At 35.9% G+C, this 22,268-nt stretch overlaps 1 long non-coding RNA gene, 1 other non-coding gene and 1 pseudogene across 2 annotated transcripts; 2 read left to right on the top strand and 1 right to left on the bottom strand.

Annotated features, from left to right (window-relative positions):
* Nucleotides 1-741: 741 nt before the first annotated feature.
* On the top strand, nt 742-848 carry LOC139873970 (small nucleolar RNA R71). The gene has a single exon (XR_011767678.1). It is a non-coding gene; the product is annotated as a small nucleolar RNA R71 (small nucleolar RNA).
* Nucleotides 849-9,192: 8,344 nt separating this feature from the next.
* LOC139872171 (uncharacterized) lies at nt 9,193-12,704 on the bottom strand. Its single transcript, XR_011766909.1, has 4 exons — nt 12,111-12,704; nt 11,961-12,026; nt 9,684-11,039; nt 9,193-9,591 (listed from the first exon to the last, which is right to left on the bottom strand). It is a non-coding gene; the product is annotated as an uncharacterized lncRNA (long non-coding RNA).
* Nucleotides 12,705-18,532: 5,828 nt separating this feature from the next.
* Nucleotides 18,533-19,045, top strand: LOC139870237 (cytochrome P450 93A2 pseudogene; annotated as a pseudogene).
* Nucleotides 19,046-22,268: the final 3,223 nt, after the last annotated feature.

The raw sequence follows: 22,268 nt of genomic DNA on the forward strand, positions 1-22,268 counted from the left end.
TCATTTTTATGTATATCACTCATTGTTAATATACCTAGTGATATACTTAATTATCATAATTTCATGTTAACCATATATAAGTCTATATATATAACATCATGTAGTTTTTACGAATTTGTAACGTTCGTGAATCGCCGGTCAATTTGGGTGGTCAATTGTCTATATGAAACCTATTTCAATTAATAAGTCTTAACAAGTTTGATTGCTTAACATGTTGGAAACATTCAATCATGCAAAAGAATAGTTTTCATTTAATATATATAATCATGGAAAAGTTCGGGTCACTACAGATGTTCCTCCCCGTTGATAGTTTTGATTACTCACGTAGTTCACATGAGCATCCAAATTCATGGGAATGTCATCTAGATTAACATGATTTCATTGAGTAATTTGAGGACAATTCTTCATGAGATGTGGACCCTCGCATCGTTGACAACCTACTTGCATTGCGACTATCGTTTGTTGAAGCTTTTTCAACTCTTTCCCATACGTTTGAAATTGATTGTTCAAGCTTGCAAGCGTCACTTGCCCATTGTTACTCTCGATTTGTACTACACTTTTCCTTGTCAAATCTCGCGGTGAAGGTGCCCATTCATATGTGTTAACCGAGATGTCCTCCAATAAGATTTCGGCTGCATTTGGTGATTTATACATAAATACCCACCGGATGAAGAATCAAGATATTGCTTCTTCAAAGCATTACTACCCCGGTAGAATTTGTAGATGTACTCCTTCTTCGTCAAACCGTGTGGTGGGCAAGCTCTTAGCATTTTCTTGAATCGTACCCATGCATCATACAAAGACTCATCACCCCGTTGGGTGAACCCATTAATCTCCATTTGAAGTCGTTCTACTTTTGGCGGTGGGAAGAAGTGATTGAAAAACTCATTGGTAAAATCTTGAAAAATTCTCATGGAATCAGATGGTAAGCTCCTTAACTAAATTTTTGCTTCTCCTTGAAGTGTAAAGGGGAATGCCCTTAACTTAAAAGCGTCATCGGTGACATCTTTATTTTTGTAGATATCACAAAGATCATTAAAATGTTGGATGTGTTTGAACGGATTCTTGTCTATTAACCCATGAAAGTACGTATCTTTGATCAATGTGAAAAAGTTACCCTCAATCTTCCAATTATCCGCTTCAATTGGTGGTTTTGTAATAGCTGGTGCTATCATCGTTGGTGTCACTAATCTAGCGTTCCACATTGGCGTGTCGTTCGGATCATTCAATAACTCTTGATTAACCGGATTAATCGGATTACTCTCTTCATTGAAAATCGGTTGACCGTTTGGATCCATGTCTTCTAAAAAAAATGGCAAAGCTTCGAAATTTTTCCTTAATACCCTTTCTTCTCTACTATTATAAACCCCGTGCACGTGTTTTTTTGGATCGGAGAATGGATGTGTGAACTCTTGATATTTGTGGGACCTTGTTTTCATACACCAAAGGTACCTATCCTTCAATCACAACACAAACACAAGCGTTTTTCCAAACAAAATAATATATAAAATGCGAAAAGTAACTTTCGCAAGGGTAAACCCCTTCGAAAGGATCGAACAATCAAAAGTTTAAACCAAATATCCAACTAAGCTAACCGATCCCCGGCAGCGGTGCCAAGAAAGTGTGATGGTGTTGTGCAACGATACCTCTTTTACCCTCAAAATTTATATATGATTCAAACACTACAAATAAGCACACACAACTAACGAGCACTTAGAACCCGATTATTATAGCACTTCAATGTAAATATTCTTATCAAGTTTGTCCCAAGAGAGCCGTGTAAGTCGAATAATTGAAACTATCAATTGTCCTAGGGTTTGTTTGATTGGGGGGGGGGGGGGGGTTATATTGATTAGATTAACAACTAAAACTTGCACAATTAAACAAACTTAAACTTAACGAGTAAACTAGTAGCAAATAACAAGTAACAAAATATTAAGACTTAAATCAAATTAACTAAGAAGTGTTCACTTATCTAATCCTCTCTATGCTTGGATTGCCCCGTTTTGCCTATTTTGCTATCTCATTAGTTGTTGAACTATTAAATGTTTAGCATTACTACCAAATCTTAAATCAAATAACACTCTGCGAATTCACATAAGCATTGTATTCTAAGATCAATTTAAGCATGATTTGGTTATTGAGATTATGCTTGGGTTGAAATCACTTAAAACCCCCAATTATCGAAATCACTTAAGATAATTGGCACTACTATGTTGACTAAAAGCCAATTGAAAACCAACCTAGATTAAGAACACAATCACTTGAAATTTCTAAGCTAGTTGTCTAGATCACTCAAGGTGTTGAAGCACACATTGATTCACTTCTCAAATCACTAAGAGAGCTATTGAACATATGTAATCAAAGTAAAGCCTAAAACAAACTCATAGCAATGGATCTTTAGCTAACACAATAACACATGATCATGTAATTCATTCAAACAACAGTATTCAATTGATTTCGGGGCAAACACTAGCATTAGAGATTCAAAGATAAGCAAACATAAGAGATTTAGTCAATCATGGCTAAGATCAAACTAATAATAAGCATAGAAACGTGAACAATCATCATCTTAAAGTTATTACAAGTAATTAATGCAAAGTAAATGAAGAAAAATGGAGATTACAACCCAAAATGTAAATGATGAAGATCTAGAGTAAATCTAAGATGAATCTTGAGCTAGCTTCCTTGAATCCACCCTTTAACCACAATAGATGATGAAATTGGGGTTTTGTAGGTGAAATTCGGAGTTGTGATAGCTACTCTATTAAGATACATATAAAAATAACCTAATCTTGTTACTTTTATACTGCTGAAAATATGGGTTGAAACAGCAACAGGAGCGCCGCTTTTGACCTAGGAGCGGCGCTTTTGGCTTAAGTGAGGAGTGACACTTTTGATCAGGAACGCTGGTTTTGGCAACATTCAGGGGAGGCCCTTTTGCTTTAGGAGCGCCGCTTTTAGCTGGATAGGAGCGGCGCTTTTGGCTGCAGGAATAACGCTTCTTGCCACTGATGGGAAATGGAGCCAAAACGTCTATAAGAACGTCACTTTTGATGTAGGTGCGGCGCTTTTGCTCCACAGGAGCGGCGCTCTTAGTTGAGGAGCGGCGCTTTTGATGCTGAATTTTGCACTTGTCATTTCCTTAGCCACTTTTGATCGAGATTTGGTCAATTATACACCAAATCAAGTCCTTAGGCCCCAAATTACCATTTAGCTCAATAGCACACAAAATAGGCTCCAAGATCATCAAAAACCGAACAAAGTGAGGGAGATATCGCGAGATAAAATATGTATAAATGGAGCGATATCAGCCGTTACAAAGCCCGCCTGCAACATTAAGATTCCTCAATAAAATGACTGGGATTCCCTCCTTAAGCTCTAACAGGTGGGGGTAGGCTGGGGTAATTCAGTGTGTTAAGGTATTCCACATGATACATCATTTCTGACTCACCACCATCATTCCCGTAAGGCGTTGTGGTGTCTGAGCTGTTATAGGTTGTGACGGGCTCGTCAACCATATCGACAACAATCTTATTTATAGAGTCAGCCATTTCATTTTTGGGACAAACAATGGCTTTTTGCATAAGGTTGTTTGCTGATGTATTCTGCAGAGACGTGCGAGGATATATAAAAGAAATGAGGTATGTTAGCCCGTCTTCGTAATCTGGAATACAGTACTCTCCAGGAATGTGCACCCAATGGGTATTATCTAGATCTTCGATATCAGCTGCCCCTGCCTCGCCGTTCCCTATATTGAGTAGCCACGCGGAAAAATCAAAAACCTTAGCTTTCTGTGATGGCGTCAAATCTGGATGGCGAAGACGCATATTTTCTGTAAGTATAAACACCTTGAACTCCAACCACAAATAAGAGGTTGTAATGCAGGCATCCAATATTTGTGATTTTGTAACCTTTATTTTTACAGGTAACGATTGTTTGAAGTCGCCACCCAGAATCAAAGACTTACCTCCAAAAGGCGCGTCATTGTTATCTAAAATATCTCTAAGGCTCCGGTCCAGCGCTTCAAAACAGCGCTTATCATTCACTGGTGCCTCGTCCTAAACAATGAGATTCGTACTTTGAATTAGCTTTGTCATTTGAGTGTTCTTCTTAATATTGCACATTGATTCATCACTCACAACCAAAGGAAGTTTAAATCATGAGTGAGCAGTTCTGTAGGAAGGCAAGAGTAGGGAGGCTATTCCGGATGACGCAACAGCCAAGACAATCTTCCCCCTTGCCCTTAGTGCTGTGATAATGGCTTTCCATAGGAACGTCTTTCCTGTTCCACCGTGACCGTACACGAAAACCAACTCAGTTTGTTGATTACACGACGCGTTTGTTACCAATTCATAGACTTGTTTCTGTTTGGCATTCAGTCTACGTTCTAGTTCCACCCGCTGTTTATTAAAGGATTCACGGTCGTAGTTCTTCTCCTCCATAATCAACCGATTAGCAAGATCTACCAGCAGGTCTGGTGGTAGATCTGGTAACCCATATTCTGATATTGACTTTGCAGACTGGTTCAAAAGGATTTTGACCTCGTACAGTACATAATTATGAAGGTCCTCATCATTGATGTGAAATTTTGCCATGTTCAGAGACGCAACAAAACGTAGGGGTATATCTTCAGACATCAGTTTCCAATGCTTTTCACAAAGATCCAGTGGGTTTGTCACATCACAGTAACCTAGAATGTGGGCAAAAAGCGAACGAAGTTCAGAGGAACTTGCTGATGCTGACGCTTCTTCCAGTGCGGTAGCCCATTATTTATCGTCACCAAGAAGACCAACAGCTTCACATGCAGATCTGTATGTATCATGTACCACTTCGTTGAGGTTCTAATATCTTCGAAACTTTTACAACCTTAGCCAAAAAGATAATAAAACATGAGAGAAGGTATATATATATATATATATATATATATATATATATATATATATATATATATATATATATATATATATATATATATATATATATATATATATATATACTATCAAGTGAAATCTTAAATTGTTTTACTAATATATATATATATATATATATATATGTATGTATACACACACACACACACACAGAGAGAGAGATGTTCATTGAACCTAAAAAGCTTTTTTTTTTTAAAATACAGCATAACTAAAAACAAGAATGCAACCTTTTTTATGGCAGAGAAGCATCGTGAGGAAAAAAGCTTCTCCAAATGCAGGGTGTATGTATGATAGCCTACCAATAGAAGGCTTATTCATATTTGCTCTTCGTTTCCAGCTTCCGTTTGCTTGATACCAGAAAAATTCGGATGGGAATTCAAGATATGTAAGATGACTACCAACAAAAGTGGATGAGTTGTAATGCAACCATTCAGTGAGTGTGGTTTTTTAGTTTGATTGTTGTCTACTATAGACTGAAGTGGTAGTCGCTCATGAAAGCGTAAAAGCTGCATGTTCTCTACATGGACAACTAGGATTTGCATTGCTGGTTCACGGTGATGGATTGGAAAATTGAAAATACTCCAGCAAGCCTCGAGAGGGCAAATGAAGTGAGCGTCAATGAAATTCTGAATTTCGTCAACTGGTTCAGATTATTGAGGGGATTGTGAATTGTTGACGCCTAAAGGCTTTGAGATGTGAGTTGCAACATGGTCTGTGCCCTTAGAAATGTATTTGAACAAATATTTTGTTGGTGATTTTAGTGTTATCAACAATCATTTTAGTTAATTGGGATTTACTAGAAAGCAAAGGCTTATCGTATTAAGCTCAATAACGAGTTTGGAGAGTGCGGAGTGCACGCTCGTTCGAGTTAATTCAATAAGGTCTTGGAAATTACATCTTTTGATGAAAGGTAACCATGAATGGTTACATCATTTCATGAAGAGGGATGTTATTTTCCAAAAGGTTTAAACGAAGAGTTGCATCTTTTCGTTGAAAGGTTGCATATTTACATTGAAGGGTTACATCCTTTCGTCGCATCTTTTCACCTCTTATATATAGAGGAATTTGCTTTCATTCTAACATATAGAAAACACACAATACTCTCTAACAATTTGATCAGTGATTTCATTGCCAAAAACACTGATTGCGTTCTTGTCTTATCCCTGTAAAGATTTCGTGTAACCGAGGCAATCGTAGGGTCGAAATACTTTATAGAGAAAGTGATTACACGATTCAAGAACGAATCCGGCAGTCAATTCATACCCTGATTTCTAACAAATCTATAAAGTATTTGGGATAATTTTGATGAAGAATCGTTGATGACGTATCTAAATTTATGGGAATAAAAAGGCTAATTTGTATGAAGGAGATTTAGAACGGAATGAGGGGATTTCTCTTATTCATCAACAATCAAACTTACTGCAAGTATGGTACGCATGTTTTTGATAATCTTCAAGCAATTCTTTTAAGTGATTATTGAAGTAAATATAAAATAGTTATTGTTTTATGTTTTATGATCACAAATTGTTGTAAGGTTTTAACGGGTGGTTACAATCATAAATTTTGTAGCAAACAAAATTGTGACAATATTTGGCAATCATAAATTTTGTTCGTTACTGCAAACAAAATTGTTGCAATAAACAAAATGGTTGAATTAAATTTTGTTTGTTATTGCAAGTAGTTTGGCAACCGTCAAATGGTTGCTGAGATGGCAATATCTTACAACATGATTCTTTATTGCTCAGTATATATGTTAAATATAATTTAAACATGATCTCTTGGATCCTTGATGCAAGGATAAATGTATTCACATGTTTGACGGGTATATTTCTTTGTATAAATACGAATTATATATTAAAATCTCAATGGATCATGGTGGCACTCTAAGTGCATTGCGACAACTGGTCATCGTTCTTTAACGATTAAAACTCCTCAAGTTCAATGAATCCGCCGTTGATAGTCGCGATGTTGTTAACAATTACTGCTTTAACACGGTGGATAACCGTCGATCTCGTTTTGTAACCGATGGGGTTTGGGAAACCGTTGACTACGGTTGTTACCAAAGGTACGAAAATGTATCATTCAGTTAACCTTGATATAATTCTATATCGGTGGATGATGAATTTGTGAGTCCAAATTGAAACCTTTAAAGGTGTGGTTGACGAATTTGTTTGGTTGAAACCATGTTTTCTGATGATTGGCACTAAATAATTTTGATCGACTTATGATCCTTGACTAAAATTTTGTTGGTTTATCATTTTAAAATGAGTGTGGCAACGTATGGGTAAGTGTTAATCCCATTCGGTAACCGTCGCTCTTTAGGAAATGGTACGTGCAAGTAATTGTCGGGATCGGATGTGAGTGAGTCACCGTGATTGTATCTTGTAACCCAAGTTTTGGTGGTTATCTATCATTAGCGATAGAAATGGATGCATGTGAGAGTTGCAACAGTAAATTCAAAAGAGATCCTTTGTTTGACCAAAACTCATATCCGTTGCTATTAAAAGTAACCATTGGGAGTAACAAAATGAATGGTGCTTCATTTCCGTTAAGATATAGTAATAGATACTTTTCATTAACATATACGGAGTATATGTTTAAAGAGAAACCTCGGGTTTATCCAAATGATCTAGTGAAAACCTGTTTACAAACTTATGTTTGTAAGGTTGTTTAGTCCGAGGAAACTATTAAAGACTATATGGACAAATTCTTGTTTAGTAATATGACAATGTTTATAAATTGTCAAGGGTGTACAATTTGATTACATAGTTTATATTGGTATGTCTTGATATTTGATATGGATACTGACTGATCAATCAATTAATTCTAAGTACGTACGGGTTATGATCATATAAGAATTTAGTAAGTCCTTGGATCAAAGGATTACTAAAGAAAATTGATTGAAGTCGAAGTGAATGAGAGTAAAGTCCAATTAGATCCCTAGGTATGGGATGTCCTATGACTAAGGCATATAGTCAAATGTACAAGGGAAAATCTAGATACTTATGCCTTAGACGTATTATGTTTCGTGAGTTGATCATGAATGAAGTGATATGTGTGGATTTTGTTGGGTCACAACAAAGTTTGGTAAATTCACTTGACAAAAGCATTAGCCGTAAGCGCGCAAAAGTTGGCTAATGTTGTGGGATTGAAGTCCATTGAATCTTCCAAAGTGAGACGCCCAATTCCCTTTTAGTACAACGCTAGAAGCTGAATTCAATGAGGTAAGCTTACTTTCTGAAGATTGAAACACATAAATATTCTGATCCCAAAGTATGTGTTTAGACCCGTAAGTGGAGTTAGGTTGAAGTTTAACTTCTTAATAGTTCTTTTGAAAAATTGCATATGCGGGTGCAAGATGTAAAAGAACTACCTATGTGAGCATGAAGTTTTGCCGCTTCAATGGAGCTTTGGACTTAGCTGCCAATATGTTCACTGAAGGATTGGGACACATGGCTTATAATAGTGTCAAGATTGTCTTAGAGATATGTAAGAAACTGATGTGTATAGTATTTTATAGTTTTCATATGAATTGAAGGGTTCAATTCTTCGTGAACACCCTGATTTTCGAATTCTCGTAAATATTATACTAAGTGGAAATTCAATTCTTCATGAACATTTCCATTTATGCATTAGTTTGTTCTGTTTGTTTAATTATTTTAGTAAATCAAGGATTACACTAAAATGGGGGGGATTTGTTGGTGATTTTAGTGTTATCAACAATCATTTTAGTTAATTGGGATTTACTAGAAAGCAAAGGCTTATCGTATTAAGCTCAATAACGAGTTTGGAGAGTGCGGAGTGCACGCTCGTTCGAGTTAATTCAATAAGGTCTTGGAAATTACATCTTTTGATGAAAGGTAACCATGAATGGTTACATCATTTCATGAAGAGGGATGTTATTTTCCAAAAGGTTTAAACGAAGAGTTGCATCTTTTCGTTGAAAGGTTGCATATTTACATTGAAGGGTTACATCCTTTCGTCGCATCTTTTCACCTCTTATATATAGAGGAATTTGCTTTCATTCTAACATATAGAAAACACACAATACTCTCTAACAATTTGATCAGTGATTTCATTGCCAAAAACACTGATTGCGTTCTTGTCTTATCCCTGTAAAGATTTCGTGTAACCGAGGCAATCGTAGGGTCGAAATACTTTATAGAGAAAGTGATTACACGATTCAAGAACGAATCCGGCAGTCAATTCATACCCTGATTTCTAACATATTTGATAAGCATTGTCGCACCACAACATTCAACATTTATATGAGCCTGAAAATTCAGACATAGTATGCGATTGTAAGGAACAACATAACTGTTATCAAGCTTGACACCTGAACAGGTGGTATATACACCAGTACTACGTCGTCGATAGTGAGCCCGACCATCAATGTCAAAAAGCGTCTTGTTGTTATATACGTTTTAGAATTTTTTGAAACAAGAAAAACCTTCCATACAAGTTGCTCAGGCCACATGGGCCATGCATCATAGTTGCTGAGATAACTGCGTAACCGACTGGATCTCTTCGGGGGTCAGGCAATCAGTAGATATGTAGTCATCTAGGTGCTCAATGATTGTACCTGAAGCTAATGCATGTACCCACAATAATGTATGACAGTGTGGTAAGTCCCTTTTCTGGAACTCGATTGTATAAAGAACTGAAAATAAGGGGAAAAAACATATGAGTCAAAAGCATCATGAGACTTTTTAGAAAAGAGGAAAACAAAAAAATAAATAAAGGGAATATTACTTCCTCTAAAACTGCCAAGATGCTTTTCCTCTTTTAAGAATGTAACAAGTTCTTTTACTTTTGAGTGGAATACAAGGGTAACAATATCAGGCCCCGTTTGAAGCTGTTAATTGCGGGTAAGGTCGTAGATGACGAACGATTTTAGGCCACTTCACATTACACGTGAACGTTACAAAAAATTGTGGATTCCAAAAAACTCGACAAATGGCTAGCGCATCCAAATAATGGCTGAACATGTAACGGGGACCGCCAGTGAAAGAAGCAGGTAGAATTGTCCTGCTACCCACATCTACGCCGGTCTGATCACCTCTGTGTATAGCGTCATGCAAACTTGTAAGATACTCATTTCGTATATCTTGTTGTTTCATTCTAGCGTAGTCCATGCGATCCAACTCGATGCTGCAGTAAACAGTTACCTCATATTGCTGGAACAGCCGGCCGAGTCGCAGCATCAAACTGTAAACACCAGACCTATCATGAAGCTGATAGTTGTAAAACATGTTGATTGACATTTTTCTCTCGCGGCCACCTTACGTACCAGGGACGTCACGCAACATTAGCCCAGGGTGGAAGCCCGGTTCGCCAAAGAAGAACATCAATGGATATTGCAATGACGTGTACAGAGGGTGTTGTTTGTTGATTCGCTTGGGTCTATCCGATATAGGCTCAATTATAACACCGTAGTCCGTAATTGTTTCTGGACCAGAATCGAACACGATAGCTCCTACCGCATTGGAGCTCGACAGAGCATGCTGTCTTGAGCCAGCAACACTAAACAGGCGAACCTTAAAGGTAGGTATCTCAACACCCATGCACTTATCTCTAGCGGTACGAAAAAGTTTAACCAATTTGTTGTGGCCATCTAGCAACTGAAACAGCCGAGAAACCACCTCGCTGCAAAAACGATCTAAATCATGGCCACCAAAATGAGACATTTTGTTCTCCACTTCATGATCTGTATCGTAAATGTAAAGCTGCAAAAACCTTGGAGGATTTCCCGCTTAAGGACAGAGTGAACCAATCCAATGGTAAATCTGACCAGATACTTTAAAACATATGGAGAGCGGCTTTCGTTTATGGTATTGTCAACTCGAGCCCCAAAAGAGGTCATGCTAAACATCTGGTTGTAAGCTCGAATGTTATCGAGAAAACCCTGAGTGTCTAAAAGTTTCCTCAACAATGCGGGGGGTTCCTCAAAGCATGGCAGCACAACCTAGCCATTTTCACAACAGCAGTGATAATGAATTTGCTTGCCTTTGGAGTACGATTTTAGGCATTTGACACGCCAAAACAGAGCCCCACACTGCACGCAGACACGGGTACAATCACCAAAATCGCGGTAGTAATTTGAGAACACTGCGGGAAAAAAAATTAGAGAACAAATGAAGCATTGTAGCAGTAAAAAAAAAGAGTCGGTATGATAAGAGCCTACTATGGTGTACCGGGACAACAACGGACAAACATTGTCATGACTAAAACAGATTATAACTTGCTTAACATAAGCTGTAGACCCCAGATAAGATAACTGCTTCCGAGAGTCTTGATTTTATGGTCGTCTTAAGTCATCATTAATTATAATATTATAACACTAACATCAGACACAACGTATTTTAGAAGATCTAAGTATCCCACGACAGAAACAACATAACCGAACACAATTGTTAACGGAAAAATTAATGAAAACACATGATAGGCTACACTACAAAGAAAATAGCATACAATAGACCCAAGCAAATATTAAATATAGACGGTAAATACAACATATAAATAAATACGATCACTAGATCATCATACTACTATTGAGATTTTCGAATGAACATGATAGCCAAAACTAACCATTGAGCATTAAATAAATGAATCTTCAGTAAATATTATAATATTACACTTATATCATAGAGAACACGCGAGAATCTAAATTTCAAAGACAACAACATACAAAAGGTTGAGACAAACGTTCATTAGGGATGGGTAGCACAACATCAAAAGATATGTACAGTGCAAAATAGGCAATGCACAAAGAAAGAAGCAGGAAAAACGTATCGGCCATCAAACAGTGCAAACACAAAGAGGTAAAGAACACTAAAATAGCACCCACAGCAAGGCAAAAGTATTTTAGTACACCTAAGTATCCTAGGACAGCAACAACATTACCAAACTTCGCTATTAACCGCAAAACAAATAAAAAACATGAAAGGCTACATTTGACAGGCAATAGCATACAAAAGGATCTAACATAATAAGTATACATGGTAACTACAACATTAACAAAGGTGTTACCTGAAGAATCGAAGGCCGCAGATAAACTATAGAATGGCGTAATAACAGGCGTAGAGTTAGCAACATCTGAGTGAATCACCATTAAAAAACTTTAAGAATCAACAAACAAACATTGTAATTTAAAAAATAATAGCAAAAGGTTAACCTTACCATTTACACAGACAGTGTATCTATGATCAGAATCAACCAACAACAATGCATTGTCCTTCGATTGACGCAAGTAAGACCTCCTCACAAGTTGTTTAGAAGAAACAGCAGATTCTTTAGAACCTCTATTATCATCAATTTTTTTTCCTTTTTCGGGAAGGTATCATTGTGACACCGAACAAACAATTTATAAAGCCAAAAAAATATAGAGCTATAGAAAGGTAACAACTGATCAGTACAAAGAAACACATACTATCGAAGACAACACCACAGCCAACAATACACAACCAATAACACATAAACTGAAAATAACAGAACAGCATACCTGGGATCACGAGCAGTCGAAATCGAACGATACTGCATGAAAGCAACTAAATATCGATCATAAATAAGAAATTTAAAAACTAAAATAAGAAATTTAATAACTAAAAAATTTAACTTTGTAAAAGATGAACCAGGGTGAAGAAACGGATGCAGAAGAAATATTTTGACAAATAAGGAATTTTGGAGAAGAAATTGAGGATATAGGGTTAGGAGGAAGAGCATGGTCGATGGCCATTCTGTAACAGAAGTGGAAGAGTCAGTTGTCCAGGTACGGTTTTGGGTATGGGATATGTAGACTTAGAACACGCAATCCCTTTTTTCACGCAATTCATTACCTTTTTTTTTTAATTAAAACTTATGAGAAATAAGGAAATGACCAAAATACTCTTGTGAACAGTAAGTTTTGACCAGTCAGAGGTCACCATTTACGATGGCTAATATATAGTGTATAATGCTATATTATACAAATATAATAGTGATCTAGTTTTTTTTTCCAAATAAAACAAATCAACTACAAAGATTGCATAAGGGCAAATGGCCCAAAAAGGTAACATAAGTTACCCAATTTGACAATCAAGGTAACTCCCAATTTGTCCAAGTCCGAAAAGGATTACGATTTTTATTTTATGCCCGAAAAGGTAACATCGTTAAATTCATTAACGATCGTTAGTCAAAAATACACAATTTGTACCTGAATTTTGTTGAAAATTATATCATGAGTCCTTCATCTACCAAAAGCGTTCACAAATTTTGAAATCGTTTTCAGAAAAGTAAAAATGCAAAAGTGTTCCAAATCATCTCGTGATTATTTCTGCAAAGTTACAGATCTTAACTTCAAGAATTGAGCATGAATTCGTGAGTCAAAGTTTCAGAAAAAAAGTCAACTCTTTCTTCTTCATTCAAATTCGAACTCATGTTGTTGATTCAGGTCTTGCTGATAATTTTATTGTGTTAGACGCAACATTTACAACAGTTTTTATCTATAAATCGTAGCTTTGAAATCATCAGATCTCGTTTTTGATATTCATGTTCATAAGTTAAAAAAGTGTGATGTTCATGGATGATTATGAGATTTTGAAGATGTTTTGATTTTGATTCTTCACGGATATTGCTTAATCGCTGCCTCAAGAACGTATTACAATCAATTTCAACAACAATCGTAATGAAGATGAGTGCAGCTGTCGTCTGCCACCACTGTCGTCCGCTACCACTACCGTCCGCCTCCACTGCCGTCCACCACCACCGCCACCACTGTTCTTTTTCTAAAGATCTGCAGCTGCTGCTGCTAAAAATGAAGATCTGCTGCTAAAAAATGTAGATGGCGATGAACATGGTAAAGAGGACTCATGAAATAATTTTTAAAAGAACTCAAGGACCAATTATGTATTTTTTAACTAACGATTGTTACAAAGTTTAACGATGATTACCTCAATTTTAAAAATTTTGGACATGTATTACCTCAATTTTAAAATTTTTAAACACGCAATCCTTTTCTTGCGCAAAAATTAAATTGAAATCCTTTTCGGGCTTATGCGATTTGGGGGTTACCTTGATTGTCAAATTTGGTAACTTATGTTACCTTTTCAGGCTATTTGCCCATTGCATAAATACAATTTAGTATGAAAGTGTGAGAGACCAGAACACTCCAATGGTTTTTCAATTATTCAATAGATCTAATTCTTATCAATTTTACAGCTAGTGCACCATGTTTATGTGTTGCCCTTCATAATACATGAAAGATAATTGTACAAGTTAAAAGAGTCTAAGGATTAATATATACAATATTTAATATAGTTTTTAGTATATATAATCTATTTTATTGTCTGTAAAGAAAGTTAGATTGAAAAAAAAAAAAAAAAAAAAAGCTCATAATGCATTTATTAGATAAAGCAAGTTTTTTTAAACTTATTTAGAGATAATTTAGTGTCTATGATCATATTTATCACATAATTTGTTTACAAATCTCAAAATTTGATTAATATATATAACCACTGCATGTCATATTACTAGGTGTTTCATGTCGGCTATCGCAAGTCGAAGAACACAAAATGGTGTCATAAAATAAAATCGAAATGTATTAAATCGTCGGTCACAAATGCATCACTCTCACACTAAGAAAATTAATGGGGATTTACGGATCTATGCCTCTGCTTCGATAAAAGATGATGATTGACGAATCAAGTTTGACATACGACAAAGTATAGTTTTATTATTCTATAAATAAATATGATTATACGTATAAACTTTCAATTTATTATGTTACTACCATAACATCAACGATCTATATTTTATATTTATATTATTTAAATAATAATAATAATAATAATAATAATAATAATAATAATAATAATAATAATAATAATAATAATAATAATAATAATAATAATAATAATAATAATAATAATAATAATAATAATAATAATAATAGGACATTTGGGTTGTATATAGTACTAAACAATTAATAATAATAATAATAATAATAATAATAATAATAATAATAATAATAATAATAATAATAATAATAATAATAATAATAATAATAATAATAATAGTAGTAGGACATTTGGGTTGTATATAGTACTAAACAATTGGGCTACAGTTTCCAATCGAATTACCACATGTAAAATTACATTGTGTTGTATTATATACTGTTGTATAAGGGAAGGGATAAGGATAGTATAAAATTTTGTTGAGTACTTGATGGGTCAATTCTCAAAAAGTCCATAAACTTCTACCAACTAAATAAAAAACTACTAGCTCACATTTTCTTTTCGATGGTGTCATGTGAACACTCCAGTTAACATGTGGCTCCGCCACTGCATACACGATAATTGTCTATATGTCACCCTTACTTCACACTAGTGTAATTAGTTATTTTTTTCGAAAAAATCACAGAGTTTTTCGTGCCATGACATATTTACTCTTGTTAATAGCGAATTTTTCTTCATCTTTGAATCTTTTTATTCATTTATATCTGTTTGACAAAATGTAGTGAATTTAGAATAAATCATATGAAACTAATGACCTCCCTTTTCCAATAAGATAGTGTCAAAGAACATTTTTGGATGTTCTAGATTTTGAAAACTATATATCTTAAAGTCATTTTTCAAATAAACATGGTCAATATGTTTGAAAATGATGCCATGATCATCAAGAAAAAGTAGCATTTGACTGTGGGTTTGATATCGATTTTCTCAATTGGACATCAGTTTTGTTGTGTTGGTATACTTCACTCATCGGTTAAGTTGTTAATTAGCAGCAATTAAAAAGGTTGTAAGTTGTAACTGGTTGTCTTTTAATTTTGATTTATTTATACACAACTCTGAGGTAAACTCATTCCTAGTACTCGCTGCAAAATTTTCCTTTTTGTTACCCATCCATTTTGATGAGCTTCGGAGGTTACAGACATCTTGTGTTCGAGCTCACCCGAGGGGGTTATACCACACACGATGCCCATATGGATTCGTCGTGTGGGTTTCCTCCAGAGGGGCGGTAGGATTGTAATATTTCGTACGAAGAAAATGATCGGGTGAGTGGGTGTCAACATCGCGTTCAACCCTCCGTCAGTGACTCATAACCGTCGTTCAAAAAAATGAAGGGTTTTAAAATTGAACTCATGATGCGGAATTTAACAAATGTTTCCGCTCATACAATTCAAGTGAATAAGCACACATATCAAGTTTTCTCTGTTTAAGATACCCATATGAGTTTTTTGTTTCTTACACCACATGTTACGGTCATTTTATAGGCGTGATTTGTGTGATGTGGCGAGCTAAAACGCCCACAATGCCCCTCATGAGGCATTGTTGGGCAATACCGTGGGGCGTAGGGCAAGTTTCAACGAGGAAGACAACGGACAATGCTTAACTGTGATCGGTTCCTAACTATTAATTTATTTTTCTATTCATCGTTTCACCCAAATACCAATCATATTTTACCACATCATTCACAACTATTTTCATCACCCTCTGTCACAACCTGGCCCTTAATATAGGCGTCTTCGACACATGTGCATAGTGTGCAACCGAAGAGTACCCAAAATTTGGGAGGGGTCCAAAATTTTGAAAAATTATGATGCGAGGAGTTTCTTCCTAACGGATGCATGAGTGACAAATTAGAGGATTCGATATCAAAATTTTCGTTCTAAAAAAAATCAACAAGTCTCATTTTTGTCTTTAACTTTCGGCCAAATAATAAGGGCCAATTTTTATGCTTTGAAAATCGCTTTCAAAATTAATGAGACATACCTACCCATATCAACCCTCTTTCTCTCAACATTTCCATGTAACATACTAACTCTCCAATATTCCTCACAAGATTTCTTACCATAACGAATAGTCTTAGTCACAACAAGATTTAGTAAAATTCAAACAAAGGCTGCAATAGTTATCTTGGGTCAAGTTGCCACTGCATAATGTGATTTGTTGATTATATTGAGGTTGATGCTAATGTCACATATATCCTTAGTTGAATTTAAATGAAAAAAATTGTTTCAATCTCCCACAAATAATAAACTTTTTCATTTCTCGTGGATGATTTTCAAGCCTACTTGATCATCTCTGTAATAGGGACAATATCAATAATCATTTTCATTAAAGTGCTACTGAAATCACCTCTTGCTAAATCTCGAACTCCTCCGAGTCCATTCGCATTTCCCATAATCGGACATCTTCATCTCCTTGGCCCAAAACCTCATCAAGTTCTTCACACTTTCGAAGCGTTATGGGCCAATTATTCAACAATATTTCGGCTCAGTACGATGTGTTACTTTTAGTTCACCAGAAACAGCAAAAGAATTGTTCAAAACATACGATACCACGTATCTGAACATGTTAGATGATAGGTTAGTGGTCCAACCCGATTATGGGCTTGGGTCCGTTTGGGTTTATTAAGTCATTAGGGTTTCATGTGTAATCTATAAATAGTGGCTTAATAATACTATAGTCCTCAAGGGGTTTCATTGTCTTACATGGTATCAGACAGACAGGTTTCCTGACCCTCATACCGCTTCCACCTACTATCACCCAATATCCTCCGGTCATCGGCTTGTCGATGATCCGGAAGGATCCCAATGCACCGTTGCCACAAGTTTGTCTCCTTCAATCTTCAAACTTTTGTTGAATTTATTATTTTGTTTAGGTCCTCAGGCGCCGCATCATTTTTGGGTATTGAGAAAACTCAATTACCTTAAAATCTAAAAGCCTACGTCATCTTGTAATAGGAATCTATTTTTCTATTTTTTTCTCATAGTTTATGTGTCCATCTCTACCGTATTTCTACTCAATACCGTATTTCTTTGTTTTCAAAATTTGTGTCTCCTTCTAGTAATCGCCTACTATTGCATCAGCAACTTTCACAAAGTTTTGTATAATCATTCTGTGAACAATTAAAATAGGTTTATTTGCGTAAAAAAAAACCTACCGTACTTCTATTTTCCCCTTTTCTAGTATCCTTCATTTAAGCCAAGTTTCTACAACCCTAATCGGCGTGGGGCTGAGCCGCCTAGCTAGACTAGGTTCCAAACCCCGAAAAAAAGAGGAATATAGAAAAAAATAAAAAAATCTTTTTGCAGCGTTGAAGAACTGTTATCGTTGACAAAAGAAGCATATCAAAGCGGTACTTGATCCTTAGGCACAGCAAGCCACGGCGTAAAAGAAAAAAAACGCTACGGAAAAGGAGAAGCCGTCAAGAAATCTGCGACTCTACAAACGAATATCAGTTTATTTAATGCAAAAAAAAAAAAAAGAAGAAGAAGAAGAAGAAAAAGAGTTACTTTTGTTTATTTGTTAGTGTTTTTTCATTATTAGCGTTTTACTCCAGTCCGAGCTTTAGCGATTTCGCCGCTCGGACTGCGGGGAGTGTTAGATGATAGGTTAGTGGTCCAACCCGATTATGGGCTTGGGTCCGTTAGGGTTTATTAAGTCATTAGGGTTTCATGTGTAATCTATAAATAGTGGCTTAATAATACTATAGTCCTCAAGGGGTTTCATTGTCTTACAGAACCGACCATATAACTCAGGCGCGGATTACGTTACATACGGTGGTAATGGTTTCATATTTGCTCATTATGGAGCTTATTGGAAGTTTTGAAAACGATTGTAATGTCACAACTTCTTAATGGTAGAACACTAGACTCTTTACTTCCAGTTAGGCACGACGAAATAAATCGTTTGATAAAATATTTATCAAAAAAAGCGAAACAAGGGAAGTTTGTTGAGCTTGGATCCGAGCTTATGAAGATGACGAATAATATCATATCAAGAACGCTTATGAGCAAAAGGTGTTCGGATGAAGCGGATGTGGCAGGGGACATAAGGAAAATTGTTAGTGATTTCGGTGAAGTTATGGGTACTTTTAACCTTTGTGATCATATATGGTTCTTGAAGAATATAGACTTACAAGGGACACGAAAAAAAAAAGCGAAGGAGATTCATAAAAGTTTCGATATTTTGATAGAAAAGAATTTAACAGAGTGTGAAGAAGCAAGAAAGCGTACGGATATACGACAAGTCAAGGACTTGATGGATATTTTACTCGGTATCGCAGAAGATGAGAGGATGGAGATCAAGTTGACAAGAGAGCAAATTAAAGCGTTCATTTTTGTGATATGCTAATACTCACTACAAAAACAAAAAGTTTCATTTTTGACGTTTCAAGCGTGAATAACTTGACACGTTTTTAACACTTATAAGTGTTACAAAGTTTTTGACACTGAAATGCGTCAAAAAAGATAACACAATGACACTTAAAAGTGTCAAAAACTTAAAAATACTTCAAAATTTTGACACCACCATGTTTTTTCACGTTTCAAAGTTTTTGACGTCATATTTGTAAGGATTATAGGACCAAACAATAGAGTAATTCCAGAGAATTACCCTTCCACAATCGACAAATGAAAGAACAATAATAAAAGAATGAAAAAACATGAGATTTAACGTGGTTATAAGTAATCGATGTCGATTACTTTAATCCACGGACCAACTAAGGAGATTTTATTGATATAATTCGTAGATACAACTGAGGGTTACAATAGGATGCTTATATAGGCCAAAAACAACAAGGAAACACCTTGGAGAACAAGAAAAACGCCAATATGGAAACTCCCCCGTCAGACAAGCCAAGCCGCGCCGCGCCTTATGAGGCCGCGCCACGCGTTATGAGGCCGCGCCGTGCCTCCAAGGCAAATCTCCGAACAGACGTTTTCTCAAACTTGATGCTCTCTGTTCTTGTACTAGGCCGCGTCGCGCCTTCCAAGGCCACGACGCACCTCCCTGTTCGTCCGAATCCTTTTGTTTTGATATTCTTCACATCCAACATTCTCCCACTTGAAGATAGTCAAAACCATGACTCACATTGTCAACCCATCATACAAACTAACCAAGACCGCCAAAGCACCCTTTACCGCCAAACTCCATTTGGGACACGCACACTCCTATCACATACGCCGGATAAGCAGACTTTCGATACAAGGTCTTCAACACTTCCTTTTAGAATCGAATCATCATCTCTCTATCTCCCTAGTCGGTCACCACATTCTCATTAGTTCATGAGAAGACCCGTTGAGGCTATGCAAAACCTCAACTTGTCCATTGACACCACCTTAGTAAACATATCCGACTTTCTACAATATCAAAGTACCATCCTCAATACGTTCTCGAATAAAATGATACCTCAAATCAATGTGTTTCGTACGATTATGAAACAACGGATTCTTCGCGAGATTGATTGCACTTTGGTTGTCTTTTACCCAACTCCCACAAGAAGTTCTTCAACCAAATAAGCTCCTTAGAAGCTTTCGCAATAGCCATATACTCGGCCTTGGTGGTCAACAAAGTAACACTCCTTTGTAGTCTTGACATCCAACTAACCGCCGTCTTACCAACCATGAACACATATCCCGTAGTACTCTTACTCGAATCACCAAATCCACCCAAATTTGCATCCGCATAACCTCTAAGTATAACATTGCCCTTAGTGAAACACAATCCCATACTAGAAGTACCTTTCAAATAAAGAAGCAACCATTTGAACACTTCCCAATGCTCCTTCCCCGGATTAGACATATAACGGCTTACAACTCCCAATGCATGAGCTATATCCGGTCTCGTACAAACCATGACATACATAATACTTCCCACGACCGATCTATATGGAACATTTTCCATCTCCGCTTTGTCTTCTTCCGTTTAGGTGATTGATTCTTTGATAACTTTATCGCGCTACCCAAAGGCATAGTACGAGCCTTTACTTTATCAACATTAAACTTTTCTACTACTTTCTCAATGTATTTGGATTGAGACAAGTATAGAACACCTTTAGCATGATCACACACAATACTCATTCCAAGTATTTGCTAAGATCCTTCATCTCAAACTCTTTTGAAAGCATACCTTTCAACTTATTGATCTCGGACATGTCCGAACCCGCAAGCAACATGTCATCAATGTATAACAATAAGATTATGTAAGAAGACTTGAATTTCTTCAAGTAACAACAATGGTCCGATTCACATTTTACAAAACCAACCTTCTTCATAAACTCATCAAATCTTAAGTACCATTGCTGAGGTGCTTGTTTCAATCCATACAAACTTTTCTTTATCATATAAACCCACTTCTCTTTACCTTTTACCTCAAAGCCCTCGGGTTGCCTCATGTAGATCTCTTCATCAAGATCCCCGTGTAAGAATACGGTCTTCACATCTAGTTGTTGTAGATGTAAGTCCTCGTATGCGACCAACGAAAGCACCAAACGAATAGTAGTCATATTCACCACCGGTGAAAATATCTCTTGGTAATCAACCCCTTTCCTTTGTTGAAACCCTTTAACCACTAACTGTGCTTTGTACCTCTTTTTGCCATCCATCTCATTCTTTATTCTATACACCCATTTGTTTTGCAACGCCTTTTTATCATGAGATAATTTTACTAGTGACTAAGTCTTGTTCTTCTTAAGTGACCTCATCTCTTCTTTCCTAGCAAGCTCCCATTGTATGGATTCTTTGGACTTTCTTGCTTCAAAGTAACTTTCGGGTTCACCATTCTCAGTATAGATGTGATGACCCGAAAATTTTCGACCAAATTTAAACTTAATCTTATATGATTTCGATACGATAAGCAAAGTCTGTTAAACTGAATCTCAAAATTTTTGAACTATTCAATTACCTTTCGTTTATTCACGATGATGCACGAATAATTATATGTAAATAGATACATATACTATAACTTGAAAACGTAACTAAGTGTTGGGTATATGATACTGTGCATTAATCTTATTTGATTGATTACCTGATTGATATATTTAACTACGGAGTTAAAAGATTATGCCAAACGATTCAAGTAAAAGACATTTACTGAGTCTCTTAAGGATTATGATATCATTACGGGTCTCTATTGAGAGGTCCACGTTGATTTGAGAAATCATTCATTTTTAACGGTATTCGGAACAAATGATAAAGTGTTTGTTTAAATAACGTAACTTGGACACATACAATAATAAGGAATATTAACTGTTGGAATTAGATATATGAATAACCTGTGTTATGTATTTTAAAAACGTGTTTATTAAATATTGAATATATATATTTAAATATAATATTAACTCGGTCATAAAACAATCTGTTATTATATATATAATAACAAATAACGAGACGATGATTTATAGAAGTAAATGACCAAAATACTCGAAAGTTTAAGATATACTTTGAGTGGTATAGTTTAGGAATAATTTAAGACTATATTTTGACAAAGGTACGAGTCGCGAAACGTAATGTACAAGTTTTCTCAACGTACGAAGGGACACTCGAAAAACCGGAACCGGGACATAAGTCGAGTGATG

This window comes from Rutidosis leptorrhynchoides, chromosome 10, assembly GCF_046630445.1.
Source record: "Rutidosis leptorrhynchoides isolate AG116_Rl617_1_P2 chromosome 10, CSIRO_AGI_Rlap_v1, whole genome shotgun sequence".
NCBI classification, from domain to species: Eukaryota; Viridiplantae; Streptophyta; class Magnoliopsida; order Asterales; family Asteraceae; genus Rutidosis; species Rutidosis leptorrhynchoides.